The sequence below is a fragment of the Acomys minous genome, assembly GCF_964271855.1.
Source record: "Acomys minous genome assembly, chromosome: 11".
Taxonomy (NCBI): Eukaryota; Metazoa; Chordata; class Mammalia; order Rodentia; family Muridae; genus Acomys; species Acomys minous.
The window spans coordinates 32,200,533-32,219,528 of record NC_140492.1 but is presented as its reverse complement, the minus strand read 5'-3'; the positions used below and the strand labels follow the sequence as shown (position 1 = coordinate 32,219,528).

Below are 18,996 nucleotides of genomic sequence, written 5' to 3'. Positions count from 1 at the left end.
TTCATCGTGTTTTGGATATTTGTATTTGGCAACCTTGAAAAAAAACTTTCCTACCTTGATGTGTCTAAAATTTTGAATGTAAATCTATATTTATCATTACTCATCTCTGTACCCCAATAGAGCAAACAAAAATCTACCCATTCCCCCTTCGGGAGTTTATGGGGCATCGTTCTCTTAAGGTTTCTTCTAGTTGATTTGGGACAAATAATAGCTTTGTATGAGTCCAAATAAAATTGGAGAAAGTGGTTAAACAATCCAGGAATAAAATTTATGGTCTAGTTTTAAAATGTTTATAAATTCAAGGTTTAATAGGAGTCCTGTGTGGGACGGTCTGAAATGCTGGACTAATTGAGATTGGAAACTTTCTTTGAAGCTGTCCTGTTCTGATAAGTAACAGCAACTGAAGTGCTAGGTGCTGGAACACAAAGGATGTAGGATGTCAGTGTCCAGCATGCCGACAGAAACTCTAAATTAAAATTTAATTATTTAAGTCAGACAAAAGGCCTCATTATAAAATAATCAAAATATTAATTAGATTAAAATTGCTTATGATGATTACCTTAACTTTATCCTTTAATGAAAACTAGATGCTTTTATAAGTTCAAGTATAAGCTCAAGTGTATTCCTTTAGTAGTCCTGGGCTATTTTGAGAAAAGTTAACCATATGCCTTGATGAAGCATATTATCTGGATATACTCAATCACAATACAATTAATGTGTATTTAATATATTTTTTCATTAATTTAACAAATGTTATATGTATTGATAATAGAACGAGATATTTATGATATATGGCTATAGAAATAAAAAATGTGTTGTGTGCATAAACAATTGTGCATGTTATTTTTTTTGCTATTTATTAACTGCTTTTTAGTATTTGCTTTCCTCCCATAAGAACACTTATTTATCTGTATCATTCATCATAATTATGATATGCACAGATACGATATGAATATTAATGCATTTTAATTTCTTCTATGCAATCAGCAAGCATACTACTCTATGTACTTGCTGAGTATTGACCTAAGAGTGTCTCTTGGCAGATATTAGGATATTGTTATTTTACATAAAAAAGTGAAATAATAACAAAAATAATTTTCCAGGTATCTGTTATATTTAAATGCTTATAAACCATGTATAGTTCTATATACCTTAATAATGTGTTTTTCACACACATCATTTATATGAGTGAAAGGGTATTTTTTCTATTTTTATTATTTAATTAATTTATTCAGATTACATCTCAACTGCTTTCACCTCACTTATATCCACCCATTCCTCCATCCCTCCTGCTTTCATCCAATTCCCTCTCCCTAGGTCTATGACCAAGGGGGATCTGCTCCCCCACTATATGGTCATAGACTATCTATCAAGTCTCATCTTGGCAGCCTGATTATCATTTCTCTGAGTAACACCAAACCTCCCCACCAAGGAGAAGGGGTCAAATATGGGGCACTAGAGTTCATGTCAGAGTCAGTCTCTGCTCTCCACATAACTGTGGAGAATGTCCTGTCCATTGGCTAGGTCTGAGTAGGGGTTGAATATTTACTGAATGCATTGTCCTTGGTTGGTGGAATATTTGAGCAGATCCCACTGGGTCCAGATTTGCCCATCATGATGTCATTCTTGTAGGTCTAGGACCCACTGGGTCCTTCTATTTTCCCATTCTCCCATACTTCTCTCACCTAGGGTCCCAATAGGATGTCCTCATATCTGTCCCAATCTCCTGGAACTAGAAACGATCATATTGAGTGAGTTAACCCAGAATCAGAAAGACTCACATGGTATATATTCACTTACAATTGGACACTAGCGTAAAAGGGATGTCCCATGAACGTCTTCACTTACCAGGAGAAAGGGTATTTTTTTTTTCTTGGTTTCATTTGCATTTTCTAGTTGATTAGTGAGAGTAGACCTCTCCCACTTACCAACTGTTCCATTTTATTTGAAATTATCATTCTTTTTTCATTATATTTTTATTACATGGTGCAAGAATGTCCTCTGTGTTAAAACTGTCCATCTTGGAAGGAAGCTCTTTAAGAATCAGGATGCCCTCAAAGGAGGTGAAACATCTCATCCTGCTCTAAAACTCAGAAAGGAAACAATTCCAAAGCTTCAAGAAGTCCTTGAACCAGACTAGATGAAATAGGCTCCTCCTTTCCCAAAGTTGAATGAACAGGAAGGACTATTAAGAGGCACTCTCAGACCAGGTAAGCTGCCTGAAGAAGACATTGTCATTGAATTCTAGGTTTCAAAATTTCCTCAGTCAACATCCATGTTGAGATGGGATTAAGTATTGCAGGTGTCCTGAGTCAGTCTACTGTAAATAAATAACTCATCACTCATTCTCTTGTATGAAAACCCTCAAAAAACTCCTTAGTACCACATAGTTTGGTGGTATCCTTAATTTGGTCTTTTGTCAGTTTCCCATTTGGGTGAGTAGATTTTTCTTTATGTCTTTCTAAGAAAATTGTCTCAAAACAATCATCTCTCTAATGATTTTAAATATGATATATGCTGTACACATATCTCTGGTTATATGGTGCTAATATATTCCTCCCTAGTGTTTATTCTTATGTATATGTTCTTTTGCCATTGAGCATGTAAAATGTTAATGCATTAATTTTTCTTTTCTATTTTATTTAATAAATCTTTACATGTATCAAAATTATGAATATTTCTCATATTTTTCTGAAAACAAATATCAAATATTTTACTTAGACTTCTTTTTATAATGATATAAAGGAGAATTGAAATATGGAAAATACTCAAAGAATGTTCTCTGTGATTGGTTGAACATAGTTACTGGTAGTAAAAAGAGTTATGTGTTACATTACTTCTGGAATATCTAAGATGAAGAGAAAGGAGGAGAACAAAGATGAAAAACATTGGTTGGTCTGGAACATTTTCTATGAATTTATATAGAATTTTATGGACCAGACTACTTAAATACATAGGCTATAAGTAAAAGTTGAACTCGGAACATTAATTGTAATATGGATGAGGAAGGAAAAATTCTTGTAAAGAACGGAAACAAATTTAGAAAGGTGGACAGTGGCAAGTACAGTTTTGCTGATAATGATAAACTCTTAGACAGATGGATCAGTGGTTAAGAGCACTGACTGCTTTTCTAAATTATCTATATCCATATCTTAGCACTCATTGACAGCTCACAATCATCTATTTCTATAGTCTCTGAGCATCCAATGCCTTCTTTCTTCCTTAAGCCCCAGGCACGCAAATGGTACAGACATATATGCCAACAAAATACACACACACACACACACACACACACACACACATACACACTACACACTCTCGCACACACATGCACACACACAGAATGATATGGTTATCAAAAAAGGTGGAACAGTAAACTATTTTAATATGCCTTTTTTATTATTTGACAGGCTCATGTATGGATACAATGCATTTAAACATAGGCAGCCAAAGTCCCTCTTTTACTGCCCCCAATATGAATAATGACTAATATTCAGATTTGTATTTTAGACTTTCTTAACATTTAATAGTCACATCAGAAAGAGGTTTATTTGATCAAATATCAATGTGTTTATTACTGAAATGATAAAATATTTATAGATATTGATAAATTAGATGTTTCATATTGATTCTTTATAGACAACTTATGAAAATAATAGTAAATGATTCTATAACTGATTGCATCTAAACAGTACATAAACACACACAAGAGAAAAATCTAGTTAGGAATTTTATTGTCATATAATTAAACACAATAGAGCAAGAACCAGTTTCAATGTATGTACACAGCAATATGTAAAGAGACAGAGGCAGATAAACAGAGAGACAGGGTGAGGCAAAGTGAGAGAGAGTGGAGGGAGAGAGGGATTAGGGATAGGAGTGGTGAGAATTAATCCTAAATACTGTGGAAATAGAGCCATGTGCATAAACTAACAGATTCAGGGTACACTGGGGAACACAACCTCAGAGAAGCAGAGTCAAGGCTAATGGAAAAAGGATCATGGAAGGTAGATGGGAGCACCAAGTAATACCTTGTACTATCAGTATTATTCTGTAGAGAACTGCCCGTGTATTTGCTCCCACACATGCTTGGTGTGCAGTTCATTTACATGGAAAACACCTAGAGTGCCACCTGGAGACCTGTAAGCCAGAGGAAAAGAGGAAGGAATTGAGTTGTTGAATCTTTCTACCTTCTTTATTTCCTTGGTTAAATCCTTCAACTTAGGGTATTAATTACTCACATACCCCCTTTTTTTAAGTTGGCCAGTCCTCTAGGCAAACAGCAACTCAGGCTTCCATGAGTATAATCTTGGCATTCTTATTGTCAGCTTCTGTCTGTACCATGAGTATCACTGGTGATTTTCATCACTCTACAACTCTAGGGACAGCTAGATCTTCTGCAAGACTGGGTAGCCATTGCCTAGAGATATAGCTGAATTGGTAAGTAAAAAAATATTGCTGTCACCCTTTCACAAAAGCACCTGAACTGGAGCAGGTAAAACAACATTGATCTACAGAGAAATAGACTAGTATCTAGAGCCGTTGTGAGTGAGTTCAGAGTGCCAGAATACTGCTGATCAGAAAAAAAAAAAAAAAAGGATGATATTATCTTTCTCAGTTCAAAATTCTGGAGCCACTACCTTAACAGACTGATTCAAATACCCAGTACAGCATAAACCACAGAGAAACAGATGGAGGCATTTGTGGTCTAGCAATCCTCACTGTCATTAGACAATTAATTTACAGACCACGGAAGTAAATTTCTTGATGCCATAAATGCTTTTGGTTTGAGGAAGATTTTTGGAATGTTCTGGAAAACATGTAAAACAAAACAAAAAAAAAAGACAAAAGCAGAAATAAATTTATGTAACTCCTTATGCGGCTAAAATGAATCAGAAGAATCTGGAACATACTTGCTATGAAATGAAGTTGCTCTGAGGTGGAGCGGAGTGCTAAGATTAGCAGCAATGTAATGCATATGATGGTTTTAAAGGAAAACATTATAAGCATCCAAGTAAAGAGTGAATAGTCCTGTAAGATGTTACTATTCTATTCATTTGTGCAAATAGAAAGATTAACCAAATCTATCTCCAACAATGTGCTGAGAAAGAAAAGGAAAAGAAAATTATCTTTCAGTATTAAAACATAATTAAGAGGAAACATCAACTTGAGAATAAGAAAAATAATGACTTAACCCTATGAAAAAGTCATAATAACTAACTGTGATTCTGGTGCACATAAAGTTGGGAAACAGCTATTCCATGTGATGACCATGGCTGCCATGTAACTATAAGCCTACTGATGCAATATCTGTTATTGCATAATAGTGCCATCCAGGAACCTTTGCAGTTGCTTCTCAGGAAGAAACAAGATAATTTTGTAGAGTCGGGCAAGGGAAAGCCTAAAATGTTGTAGGAAGAGTTCAATCACAATTTTAGTGAAAACATGGAAGACCAGAATACTGATAAAGAATTTTTGCCAGTAAACATTACAGTTGTGCAACTTTTGAGGACAATGAAGACTCTCTTACTTGAGGATGGGACATTTTGTGTTAACTTCTTGCCAAGTACCTATCCGTATTTTGTTTATGCCTTGAGAATTTGTAGAAGGATAAGCTTAAATTATAATCTAATACATTTGATATAGAAAATTTCAAGACTATGTAATTTTTATTGTGTTCTTATGTAAAGATAAGGTAAAGTCTAAATTGTAGTGTGTTAGAGATTGTGGGACTATGGGACTGGACCCAGCATAAGAAGAAGATTGTGTTACAAAGAGCTAGAGGCATTATTAGGTAATACTAAAAATACCGATGAGTTCTATGGCTTGGGAACAGGGATACAAGATAGATAAAAGCACAGAGGATTTTTAGAACAATAGTCTTTCTAATACTACAGGCATGGGTACCTGCTACAATACGTTTGTTAAAACCAATGGGATATATGGAACCAAGAGTAAGTTTATTATGGTTTGAATACTTAATGATGTGTTAAAGTTTATGTGTCCAAGGCTTGGCCTGCTGTTGTAGAATATTTTGGAAGACTCTGGAAATCTTAGTTGCTCAACATGCTGTGAGGGAAATATATGGCAGAGGTGAGATATATCCTTGGGGGCTATAACTTCAGTGTATCTCCTTCTGTCTTCCCTGCTAGGTAGCTATGGATTGATCAGCTAACTTTCTTCCATTGTGCTCCATTTCTGGGTATTTCCTGCTTTGTGTCAGGAAATAAGCTGTACTAAAACTGGACTGAAGCTTCTGAAACTATGGACCCAAATAAAACTTTTCATTACAAATAGTTTCCCTTGAACATTTATCAGGGTTGTAAAGCAAGCACAAAATTCTAAGGTAAACTCTAAGTAAATTCTAAGGTAAAGTTATTTGTCACTGCATGTTATTAGTCAACAAATTGATCACACATTTTCAGGGTGTCGATAAGTTTTAGAGTCTATATTTTACTGATATTTGCTGTTGTCATAGCTATAAACATCTCATTAATTCAATTTACATTTTTATAAGAAATATCTTCTGTATATGGCTTCAGTCTCTACATATCTTGGCTCAGGTAAAGGTTTAGACTTTTCACTAATATTTTTATGTTGGTATCTTACGTCTTATGACTGAGTTTTACCAGTTTTTGCACATTTTGCATCATAATCCTCTTCCACATGTGTGTGTTGCTCTTTACTGTCTCCACATGTGTTTGGCAAAACAAGCAAACAAATAAGAAAAACTTTGAATTTTAATAAAGCTCAGCTAAACAATTATTTTTTAAATAAGAATCTTTTAGACATGCCATTTTCAAGCAAATAATGAAAATTTACAGTGTTGTATTAAACAGAAGCAGTAGTGTTTGGCCTTAAATTGGGAGAACATATTAAGAAAGAGATAAGTGAAATGGATGAAGAAATAGCTCAGTGATTAAGGTGCATGCTGCTCTTGCAGAGGGCTCAAGTTTGGTTCTCACAACCTATATGGGTAAAACACAAAACTGACTGTGCCTCCAGCTTCCTGGGTCTCAATGTGTACTTCTAGCACTGGGAGGCTCCAACTGTGTGCAGACAGACAAATACACATAGTTAAAAAGATAATGTAATTTAAAGGTGTAAGAATCATTGTTAGCCTTCTAAGGATAAAGGTGAGAAACCTAAACTGGTCTCAGATATAGATTTCTAAATAATCTAATTCCAGAAAATAGGAGTTTTGAAAAGACAAATTTAGAAACACTGTTTTAATTGTACTTCTGGATATAGAACAAGACTTCAATTTTAAAGGCAAGTGTACACAAAAGGTAATTCACATGATAACAGACCCCTGCCTTACTCTGCATTCACTTCAAGAGTGTCTCCTCCCCAAACTCTGACTTTATTTGAGCCCTAGTGTAGATGTCTTATGGATGACTAACGTGGTATAAAAGGCTTATTTGTCACTGCTTTTGTATCACTTTTGTTACCTTTGCTTTCTTAATGTTTGAGTTACATTAAGGTTTGAATGTAGACATATTAATCACTGAAATGTTTTTTGCAATGACTGTCATCACACTTTGTTAACCTAACCCACTTCTCATTGGAGCTCATATGTGTTTCTTCTAATTCCCCATGTACTTTCTTATAGACACCTAGTTTCCTCAGCCTTATGCTAAGGCCTAGAAAAATCCAGGGGGCTTGGGTTTTCCTACAAACAAATGAGTGTTCTGAGGTTCTGAGGTTCTGGAAGAAAGCCAACTGAGCAGGCTGAAATGAACAAGCCAGTAAGCAGCCCCTCCATGGCCTCTGCATTAGCTCCAGGATCCTGCCATTACTGAGTTCCTGTCCTGACTTCTTTCAATAATGAACAAAAATATGGAAGTTTGAGCTAAATAAATAATTTTCTCCTCAGCTTTCTTTTTGGTCATGGTGCTTTGACGGAGCAATAGAAACCCTAACTAAGACAACTACTGAGTTTTGCAAAAATGTTATGTAAACTAATGATTTGTTTAATATGTAATTTGCAAATGTCTACTTATAATCTGTATCATATTTTTATCCTCTTATTGATTTTTTTTACCCTACAAAAGTTTTAATTGCAATTAAAAAAGGATAGTTCACCAAGTTGGGACATCACTTAGTATAAATATTGCTCACATTGTTTTATTTAGTATTTATTTACTGATATTGCCATTTGTTTTCCTATAGAATAAACTGCTGTAAAGTAAGAATTTCATCCAACAGTCAGAAACTTAAATGTGAGTATTTTCTGAACTGTTTCTCATTGAACTTTTTGACTAAGAGTAATGTGAGTCACTTGCTTTCTGTGTGACTCTGGGGAGTTCACTTTCCATTATAATTTGGAAAACATCAAAAACCTTTTGTCAACAAACTTCTGGATTGCATAACTCCCCCGCCTTTTCCACTTTGCTTTGGCTTTAGGCTACTTTGCAAAGAGAAAAGAAAAGCATTGGAAATCTCTAAACATTGGTTTTAATTTCTTATAAAAGGTATGTTGTTGATTAAAGAACTCCGTTCTCTCTAATGAGAACCTGATCTGCACTAGGACCAATCTCTTCATCTTCAGTCTGTGATGTCAAAAGCACAAAGTGAGCCATGAGTTGAAAAGAGTCAAGAAGGTTTGGGAGGTAGTTAAACAATGTGGGTTTTGTTTGGAAGTTGAGTTATCACAGGTAAACAGAGCTAGTGTATACTTCAGCGTGGCAGGAACAGGGACAAATTGCAACAGTGATGTCACCTGTGTTTACTACAGTCAGTCCCTAAAGAAAAATTCACAAGCTAACATCTGAATATTTGGAGTGAAGTTAACAGGCACTTATTGGAAATCCACCATTACGTATTCACCCACTCTGAGTGGTTATGCAGCAAACAAAGGAAGCATAATTCAAGTATGTTGTGGAAGCTCTGAGTGCCTGGATATGTTTCCCTTTGAAGAAATACATGCATTTTTCCATAAGCATATGTCAAGTTCACACTCTACTAACTTAAGCCCCATGAGATATGATTCATATTTTCATGCAAGTCCCAATAGGATAAGATTGTAAGGCTATTTTCCTTTTAATAATAATGTTATTTCAAGTTTTATTTATATTGTTTAGGTGTTTAAGAGACAAAAGGGACAGCCTACCATTGGTTCAGACCTTTTAGATCTAGGTGTTCACCATATAATATCTTACCTTGTTATGAGGACATGGAATTTTGCATGAACTACAGAAGATATTTTTCATAAAGTGAAGTAATGAGGGGTGGCAAAATTGTTTAAGTAGCCTAGAAATTTGTGACATAGATTGGTGTGAATAAAACAAATCAAACTGTGATTCCATATGCTTTTCTAAAGCAGAAAAATTCAAATTAATTTGAATAAGGAAGAACTTTTGACATTACAACTAAAATAACAGTAAGATGGAACTTTTCTTTCACAGTCTTTCCTAATTTTCATTACTTGAAGTAAGTTTGTGCATTTTTTAGGATATTTTGGAATCCTGTTTTTGGAAGGAATCTTTTGTCTTCACACTTCCAAAGTAGCAAGGAGAGGTGGGGAGAGGGAGAGGGAGAGGAGAGGGAGAGGGAGAGGGAGAGGGAGAGGGAGAGGGAGAGGGAGAGGGAGAGGGAGAGGGAGAGGGAGAGGGAGAGGGAGAGGGAGAGGGAGAGGGAGAGGGAGAGGGAGAGGGAGAGGGAGAGGGAGAGGGAGAGGGAGAGGGGGAGGGAGACCGAGAGACTCTGTTTCTTTGTATGTGGGCCAATACATAGCATGATACATGAGGGGGGGGGGTCAGAGAACTACTTCTCAGAGTCTATTCCCTAATTCTATCATAGCAGTGCCAGGGATAGCTTTCAGGTGAACAGTATTGGTAGCCTGTGCCTTTACCTGCTGGGCTAACCTGCCGGCCTAATGTCTTCTTTATTAGGTTATCAATACAGAAAAAAATAAGAATAAAAGGGTTTGGGAGCTATCCTGAAGTTTTCTGTTAAAACAGGGTGTTTTATTACATGTAATTAACTCTTCAAGGTACTGATGTATCAGAGGAAAAGATTAGCATGTTCCTTTCCTTATTTCTAGAGAGTGTCAGTATTAGAAGGAAAGACTGGACTTTGATGTTCAAGGTGCTAACAAGTTTCAGTTCAGCTTTCCATTTTCATTGTATCTTTTTCTTATCATTCTTCTGAGGCTCGGTCTTTGTGATACTTATTAGCTGAAAGGTTCCTGTTTAATTTCCTTTTACTTTCGTGGGGTAGAATTATTATTTCCCATTTGAAATCTTTTGGAAGTTGTAGATAGTCACCTCACCAGATCAACGACTGTTCTAGTGTAGGTTAAAGCACAAGGTAGAAAAACAAAAACAAAAACAAAATCAAAAAAACAAAATAAAACAAACAAACAAACAAACAAACAACAAACAAAAAACAGGTTGCTAGAATAAATTATAAGGGACCTTATGTTTTATTATTTACTTAAATTGCCCTTGGTTGTATTTGGTATCTTGTTTTAATTATATAAAGGCACAGAGATTATCACTTGAAGTGTGAAAGGCCTATGATCTTTTAATTCTTTTATTTTTGTAGTTGATGCAATTGAAGTGAAAACTTTCATCATAATAGCTGGTAAGAAGAAGGAACCAAGGTGACAGGAGGTGAGATGATCTGTAGTTGACCACCTCTGCCAAGATAATAGCAAGGGTTTTGGACAAACTATCACAAACAGACAAGCCATGTGTTACAATGGTTGCCTTGTTATATTATTGGAGGATGTATTTTTCCTCATGTCCAGACATCAAATCATATATTCACTACAGAAATTCTGAACTTGTCATTAGATGAAACCAAAAGATTTTCAGCTGTATCTAATAGTTTATAAATAGCTAATACAAACTTTACAAATGGATATGTCCATTTATATGTTCTGAAATAACATATTCAAAACCATTACACATATATTCATAGAATTAATACATAGGTAAGTTTTTATTTTATTGCCTGTACCTGCAGGGTAACATTTCAGATAGGTGTACTCAGTATATGCCAAAGTATCTTTTCTTATGTAAAAATAATTAAAGTTTAAAGGAAAAGATATGCTAAACTTCATTAATTTCTGCTAATCCAACTTTAGCCCAATGCACATGATCTGATTTTTATTGGACATTTAACAGCAACCCAATGATATTTCAGAAGGTATTTACAATGAATTATTGACAGAAGACATATGTATCAAACCTTTTATGGTGCTCATCAATAAAGTCAGATCACTAATTTGGTTCTAGTCTTTTTAATTTTTTAATTTTTTCATTGAAATAATTCTTGATTGAATGTTCTACTTATAGGTTTCTAGGACCCTCTGGATCCTTCTACTTTGCCTTTCTCCCATGATTCTCTCATCTAGAGTCCCAATAGGATGTCCTCCCTCTGTCTTAGTTTCCTGGTAAGTGAAGGCTTTCGTGGGACATGCCCCTTGGGCTAATATGCAGATATAAGTGAGTATATACCATCTGAGTCTTTCTGCTTCTGGGTTAACTCACTCATTATGATCATTTCTAGCTCAATCCATTTATCCACAAATTTTGGGAATTCCTTATTTTTAATAGCTGAAAGTAGAACATTATGATAGGCAGATTTGGGCACAGGGGTCCCGCTCAAACTAAGGCATCAGCCAAGGACAATATAGGCTGTAAACTTTAAACCCCTACCCAGATCTAGCCAATGGTCAGAACATTCTCCACAGTAGAGTGGAGAGTGGGATATGACTTTCTCACATACTCTGGTGCCTCACCTTTGACCATGTCCCCTGGAGGGGGAGACCTGGTGGCACCCAGAGGAAGGACAGCAGGTTACCAAGAAGAGACTTGATACCCTATGAGCATATATAGGGGGAGGTAATCCCCCTCAGGAACAGTCGTAGGGGAGGGGAATAAGGGGAAAATGGGAGGGAGGGAAGAATGGGAGGATACAAGGGATGGGATAACCATTGAGATGTAACAAGAATAAATTAATAAAAAAAGGAAAAAAAATAATTCTTGATTGAAATTTGAAAAATTTATAAATAATTTGCATTCATTATTTTATGTGTTTAATAACAACTTACATTATTTTTATTTAACAGCATATTGATTTATACTAATAAATTTACAAAATAACTTGATAGCCTATGACTATATAGTGAGGGAGGAGGTCTCCCTTGGTCTTAGACCTAGGGAAGGGGAATAGAGTAAAAGCAGGAGGAGGGGAGGAACGGGATCATACAAATGATGGGATAACAATTGAGTTGTAATCTGAATAGATTAACTAATTAAAAAACAAACAAAATAACTTCAAAAGAAAAAATTCAAGGAGAATTTTTATTACTTTTTGGAATGTGAAAACCAGAAAACTTTAGCAAATTTGTGATGAACTCCAAGTGAATAAAAAAATAGCAACTGTAATCTTAGCATAGATGGGTTCTGAATATAAGTGTGATTGATATTTAAACTAAAATATCACTGCTCTTCTCATTTTAGTTACGATAAGAGATCTTCATAATTATTAACTACACTATGACAGAATTCTCTCAAGAAATTAAAGACATTTTATGAAAACTCTTGGATAACTCTCACTGAAAGAAAATGTTCATTTGCACCTACCACAGCCTTTGTTATTGTTCACCCACATGGAACTATTAAAGCTTCCAATTTCATGTGTTTGCTTGTTATAATGAGAGGAGCATCATTAATGATTATATTACTGAGTTCATTAAAAAATAATCAGAATCCATTATTGGCTATAATAAATCCCTAATGTACACTATCTTAACCAGTAATCAGAATTACTCTGTAGTGTAGGCACAGAAAACATTCCTGTCCCAGGGAAGGAAACTTGGCCTTCAAGGTTGAACATTTTATCCCAGCCATTCTATCAGCCTTGGCTCCAATTGTTCTGAATTGGCACTGACATTATAAGCACAGTACTTTCTTCTTCTATTAAGTTAACTTCGTGTTTTTAGAATGAGAAGTTAGGAAAATATCAAGATATTTTCGTAGATTATTGCTCTAATTTGAATTTTTATCTCTAATAATCTACTTTCCAAATAAATTTTATGAGCAACTGCAATTTAGTTGAACAGGAAATGACATGTATTAACTTTGTTGGGTTTAGATACCACCAGAATCTGGACCCTCTGATAACCAAGTATGATATTCAATATCGAAATAAACGTGAACCTATGTTGGAATGATGGCCTCTGCCTGGAGACATAAAAATATAAACCTCGGCTTCAAGTTTTATGCATTCCTGCGCAAAATGCAATTTTCCACAGTTTAATCTTGAGTGTGTTCACACTTTCTTGATGCACTGAAAAATCCACACATCTGGTCGGAGAAATGGAAAAGAAAATTGAGGTCTGGAAACAAATGAGCAAATAAACAAGTCCCAGACAAACACATGTCTTCTTTCCCAGCAAGAGTGAAACTGAGCGATGGGTTTACGATCGAAGGGATCCAGGGGTCCAGCTGAAATACGAGGCTGTTCGTCTTACAGTTTTCTCAGGACTTGCTTAACGTATGCAAGTCCTGCCACCTTCTGTGAAGGTTGATATGAGTTCAGAGGCCCTGCATCATTTAAATCACATTCAAACAGATTCTGGCCCAGATCCAAGGTTCAGAGCCACTGCATAAATGAGATAGCTGCATTACAGAGCATATAGACGTTGTGCTTAATAGTTCCACTACAGATTGCCCATGGCCATGTAAGGTTTGTCACTGTTGACTTGAGGACAGGAGGAGTATCTCTATGAGAAGTGTAGACATGTCTACTGCAATGGTGAAACAGATATTAGCTAACCTGAAAGTTGCACAGATATCTAGAGGGGAACAAAGTATTTGTGAATGCGTCTCTGAGAGGGGAGAAAACATTAGGGCTTGAAGCAGGAGGCTAAATAAAGAACTTTGTCCTTACAAGTGTGGGCAGCATTGTCCAATCCCTGTAAGATCAAAATAGAACAAAAGCTCCCAAAGGGCACAATTACTTCTCCCCTTTTTCTCTCTAGGGCCTGGGCTGTCCTTCCTCTGCTTCCTGTGAATTCTGCCGTGTGGTTCTTGGGAGATCAGACTTGGATAAGAACTTACAGTGTAGGCTTCTTTCATTATCTGGGTCTTAGATTAGATAGGAACTATATCACCACCTTTCTTAACCCACTAGAATGTCTGATTGGCTAATTCAGTATAAACGTAAGAATATCAAAATCCAAATACCTTTTGAGTAAAGTATCAATGGACTAGAACCTTGTTGAAATATCTTTTTTCAGTGTAATAAATATCCCAAATTTTGGTAGGAATTTAGCATTCTTGCCACAGCAGGAGAAAAAAAAACAGTTGTCCTTCCTTCCTTTTTGTCTTTAGGACTTCAAGCTGAAACAAAATAACATTATGAAGTTCAATAACATAGTATTTGCAAATAATTACTTGATTCAATCTTATCATTACTTTACTATATATCTATAACCACATATATTTTATATTGCTTTTGTTTCTCTGAAGAACACTCATTATAATAAGACTCAAGAAATTGGGCAGTGGTAAGTATAGTGAAAATAGAGCAAAAAAATGAAAAAAAAAAGGGAGAGAGAGAGAACAGAAGACAAAATTAGGGACTGTCAAGATGATTCACTGGTTAAGATTGAGTCTGGTTCTGGAGGAAGTTGCAGGTTTGGTTCTCCTCAAGTTGGCCTAAAGCTGCATGTAACTTCAACTCTTGGAGATCTGACACACCTTTCTCTCCTCTGTGGCATGTGCACTTATGTCCACATACCCACACACATATATATATATAATTTAAAATAAAAATATTAAAAATCAAAAACATAAAATAAAAATAGAAAAAAACCAATCAAATAAAAACAAAAACATAAAAAAAAGTAAAGTTGTGATATAAACGGCAGATATACAAAAAAGCAACCTCCAGGAAGCCAGCTATCTCTATGTCGTATAATAATTAGGACTGGTATTTAAATTTTTTCTTAACCATGGATGATTTCCAATCTATGCTTGTTTAATGAATGAGCAACTTTAGGACAAATGAAACATAATATTGGATCACAAAATTATAACCAAGAATGCTCACCTTACTGCACCTACAACCTTCCCTTGGTACCAAGATAACGGATGAATGAAATATCAGAAAAAATATTGGATTTGTTTTTATCTCAGGCAAATGAAAGCATGGGGCTTTGAGAATTGTAGCATGATACACTTAAATTTATGTTCACAGGTGTGGTCAAGGAACCCCAATATCAAAGGGAAGCTTATGACATATACTTTTCATTCGTTCATATCTGGTTTAAGCCATCTGGCAAATTGGAATTCTAGACAACTATACTTAAGGTTGGGCTTGTCTTCACCTCATTGGTTAATGGAAGATTATTAAAGTCCATATATTTCTGAAACATGATATTAAGGAACTAGATCCTTGGAGAAATAAATATATTTCTGGTAATAGAAAGCCAAAATCCCTGGTAGACACTCAGTATTGCTTGCTTTAGCAAAGATAAAGCAAATCCTTCTGTCTTCCGGAGTTCAAACTGAAAAGAAATGGACCATACAGAGTTCAGGTAAATAAAATTTGCAGATAAAAATTTAAAATGGTTCATCACCTGAGGCAGAAAATATCAAGGAAATTCTCACTTGGCATTCTGCTTATCTCCAGATAAGCAGAATTGTGAATTTTTGATGAGCTACCAAGACACTGTAAATTAAGTTTCTAAGTAGAAGTTTGAAATTTTTGATTTTTAAATTTTAATTTAATGTGAATGAATGTATTGCCTACATGTATGTCAGTGCGTCATATGTCAGCTTCTTGCCCAGAGAGCCCAGGAGAAAGCACTGGATCATCTGGAATTGGAGTTACAGAGAGTTGTGAGCTATCATTTGTGTCTAGAACATCAAACTAGGGGTTTTTTTTGGGGGGGGAGGGTGGTCAAATACATCTCTAGTCCAGGATATTCTCAATTTTGATACTAAAATTTCTGTCTCTCCTAAATATATGCTATATGGAAATCTTAAAATGAATTCCTTTCATGAAGTATAAAGAGTATAACTTTCTTAACTAATGTAAAGATGTAGTCCTAAAACTGGCATTTGTCTTCCATTTTCAGTCTTGTATAATTAGATGTGATTTATCAATATGCTATTACAGTTAGCATCAAATACCACAATGTCTAAATGCAACATATCTAGTCAGCAATGTGGCTTTGTGAGACATCTAAAAGTTAAATCAGAACATACCACTTGAGCAAGATGGTACACTGACATGGATGGCCATTTTGGTATAAGATAATTTATCCCATGGCAACAGTAATTATTAAAATATGAAGTATAAATTTCCCTACCTTAAAATATTTGCTCAGAACTGTAGAGGAATTTTAATCTAGCAACACAACCTCTCTGATCACATCTAAAGATCTTCTAGGTCTCTGTGATCCAACTGGAATGCAGACATGCCATATACCTTTTACTGTTCTGACTCTAATATAGACATGCCCTTAGTACACCCCTTTAATAAAAAGCAATGAAGGAAAAGTAAGCTTTTACAAGGAAGCATCCATGTTTGAATGTGATATCTAATTGAGAGGCAGACAAAGTGATGAATCAGAGACAGATTTGACAGAATAGGAGATGCCCAACTCTCAAGAGAGGAGAGAAGAAAAAGCAGTGATATAAAAGTGTGCAGGGCAGGGAGAGGGAGAGTTTTACAGAGAAATGTTGAAGAGAGAACAAGCTAAAGACAGGTGAAGACAAGTGAACCAGAGAATGAAAAGGAGCCAGAAGATTAGAACAGATTGCTAGAGTTAGTGTGCGGCCAAGCCAAACAATTCAGTCTGAAACTGAGAACAGTGAGTTTGATCAGTCACCTTGGAAAGGAGATTGGGCCTGAACAACTGAGTTGAACCAGCCAGCCAGAGTTCAGAAAGAGCTAGAAGGGGTCAGATTATTCAGCAGTAATCTTCCAAAAAAAAACCAATTTGATTGATGAATAAAAGTTACTTCCACACTCAATACATTATTATTCCTTTGTCTTATCTCTCAGGTCTCTTGATATGAGAATTTTATACTTAATGAAGCTCAGATACAGAAGGTAGAAACTTGTATGATCATTCTGATTTCGGCAACAGGCTAATACAGAGGAGAAGAACATTTTACTCCTGCCTGAGCGGGTTAAACTGCCTAATGGCAGAAATTGTGAGAGTCAATCAGCTAAATTATTCAAAGTGTTATTTTCATCATGAAGCCTGTGAACTTGTTTGGATGAAAATTTGTCATGTTTTAACATAAGCACAACAGAAACTTCAACACATCTAATAGACTAAAATATAACTACAGTGGTCTCCTCTCTTCCATAGGGATATGTTTCAAGCCTTGAAACGTCAGAAAATGACAAACTATGTATATTTTGTTTTTTTTCCCTACATACTCACCTATGATAAATTTTACTTATAAATTAAACACATCAATATATTACCTATAAGAGCCAAAATAAAATTAGATAATTATCATAATTTGCTGCCATACATGTTAGGTGAATGTGCTCTCTCTCTAATTGTATCCCACTCATCCTTTCTTTTCTTTTTTTTTTTTTTACCTGATTATGTAGGCTGACTCATAATATTTGTGTGATGAGAGGAGGTGACTAATGTGGACACTGTGAGCTTGGGTTAGACTGCTATATGAGGCCACTGAGCATGGGCAACAGTGAATCAGATGCAGCAGCTAAAATGACTAACAATAGCTGCCAGTTTGTGGATGTTATTAGCTACAGACATCATCTAAAGCATAATAGTCAGGCAACATCCAGCATCATTTATTATAATGAATAGATAAACTCTGGATGCTTGACCAGAAAAATAATATATTAAATAATATTTGATAAGAATAAATACTATATGCTATGTTTTTTTGTAAGAATTACCCTAGAGGTGGGGGCGGGCAGAACAATAAGAGCAAGTGTTCCATTTATCACTCTGTGAGGTATCTATAGATACGGACAGAAAGACTTATATACAAACATAATAGCTAGTGGGAAAGGCTATTTCTGAGAAAAAGGATACAATGTGCATACAAGATGAAAGTGTTTTATAGATATGGAGATGGGTAGACTATTAAAAAAAACATTTTCAAATGTGGCATGGGAAGAATGCAGTCTATAATAGAATATTTGATTGATAGCTTCAAAAATAGAAAACATGAAATAAGCACCAAAGCATAGATGCGTGCTTGTTTTGACTTTTGGCAGTTGTTTGGCTTTTATTTCCATTAAAAAGTAGACATTTTATGAAAGCATTCCATTTAGCCTAATAAACAGGAGGCTGTCATATAAATTGATCACTGTAAAATAAAATCTTAGCATGCATTTGAATGATAAGAAACGACAAGTGAGATTGGTCTGACGTGCTTTCTTGTACACAGGATATAATAAAGCATTAACATTGTACTGGTGAAAAATACATCTACTTGTTGCCAAGGTCATCACAGATTAATAGCCTTGCATTTCTATCAGCAATTTATCAACTATGAATGCCCGCTGGGGAGAAATGTCTAAAAGCCTGAGCTCTGTATGCAAATTGCTTCCTGTGATTCGTAAACAAAACGGATTATCAACATCCTTATACACTATGAGTGCATATATGAGAACAAGAGCCAAAAACCAATGTTCATAATTGATAGTGGTAACAAATACAATGTACTGTAATTATCACTGTATCATGTTTTGAGTAAACTTGAACGTTTGGTAGGTCTTAGGTTTTCTAATATTCAATTTAAATGTTCTTAATTATGTAATAGAATACCTCAGCAAAAGAAGAAATAAACAAACAAAATCTTTAATGTCCTATAAAATGGTGCCGTTGGCTTCTTTTAATTGGAGTATGGAGCAAGTCACCTTCAAATAGAATTTGTTTAAACCTCAAAGAACATCTCAAAAGAAAGGTCCAAACCAAGAGACACATTCTGAGATAGCATGTTCTAGACATACTACTGTGGCTGCTGAACTCACAAA

General features: G+C 35.3%; 1 long non-coding RNA gene across 1 annotated transcript in view; it reads right to left on the bottom strand.

Annotated features, from left to right (window-relative positions):
* The window catches only part of LOC311608368, a 43,698-nt gene that overhangs the window by 11,274 nt on the left and 13,428 nt on the right, over nt 1–18,996 (bottom strand). The window lies entirely within an intron of this gene.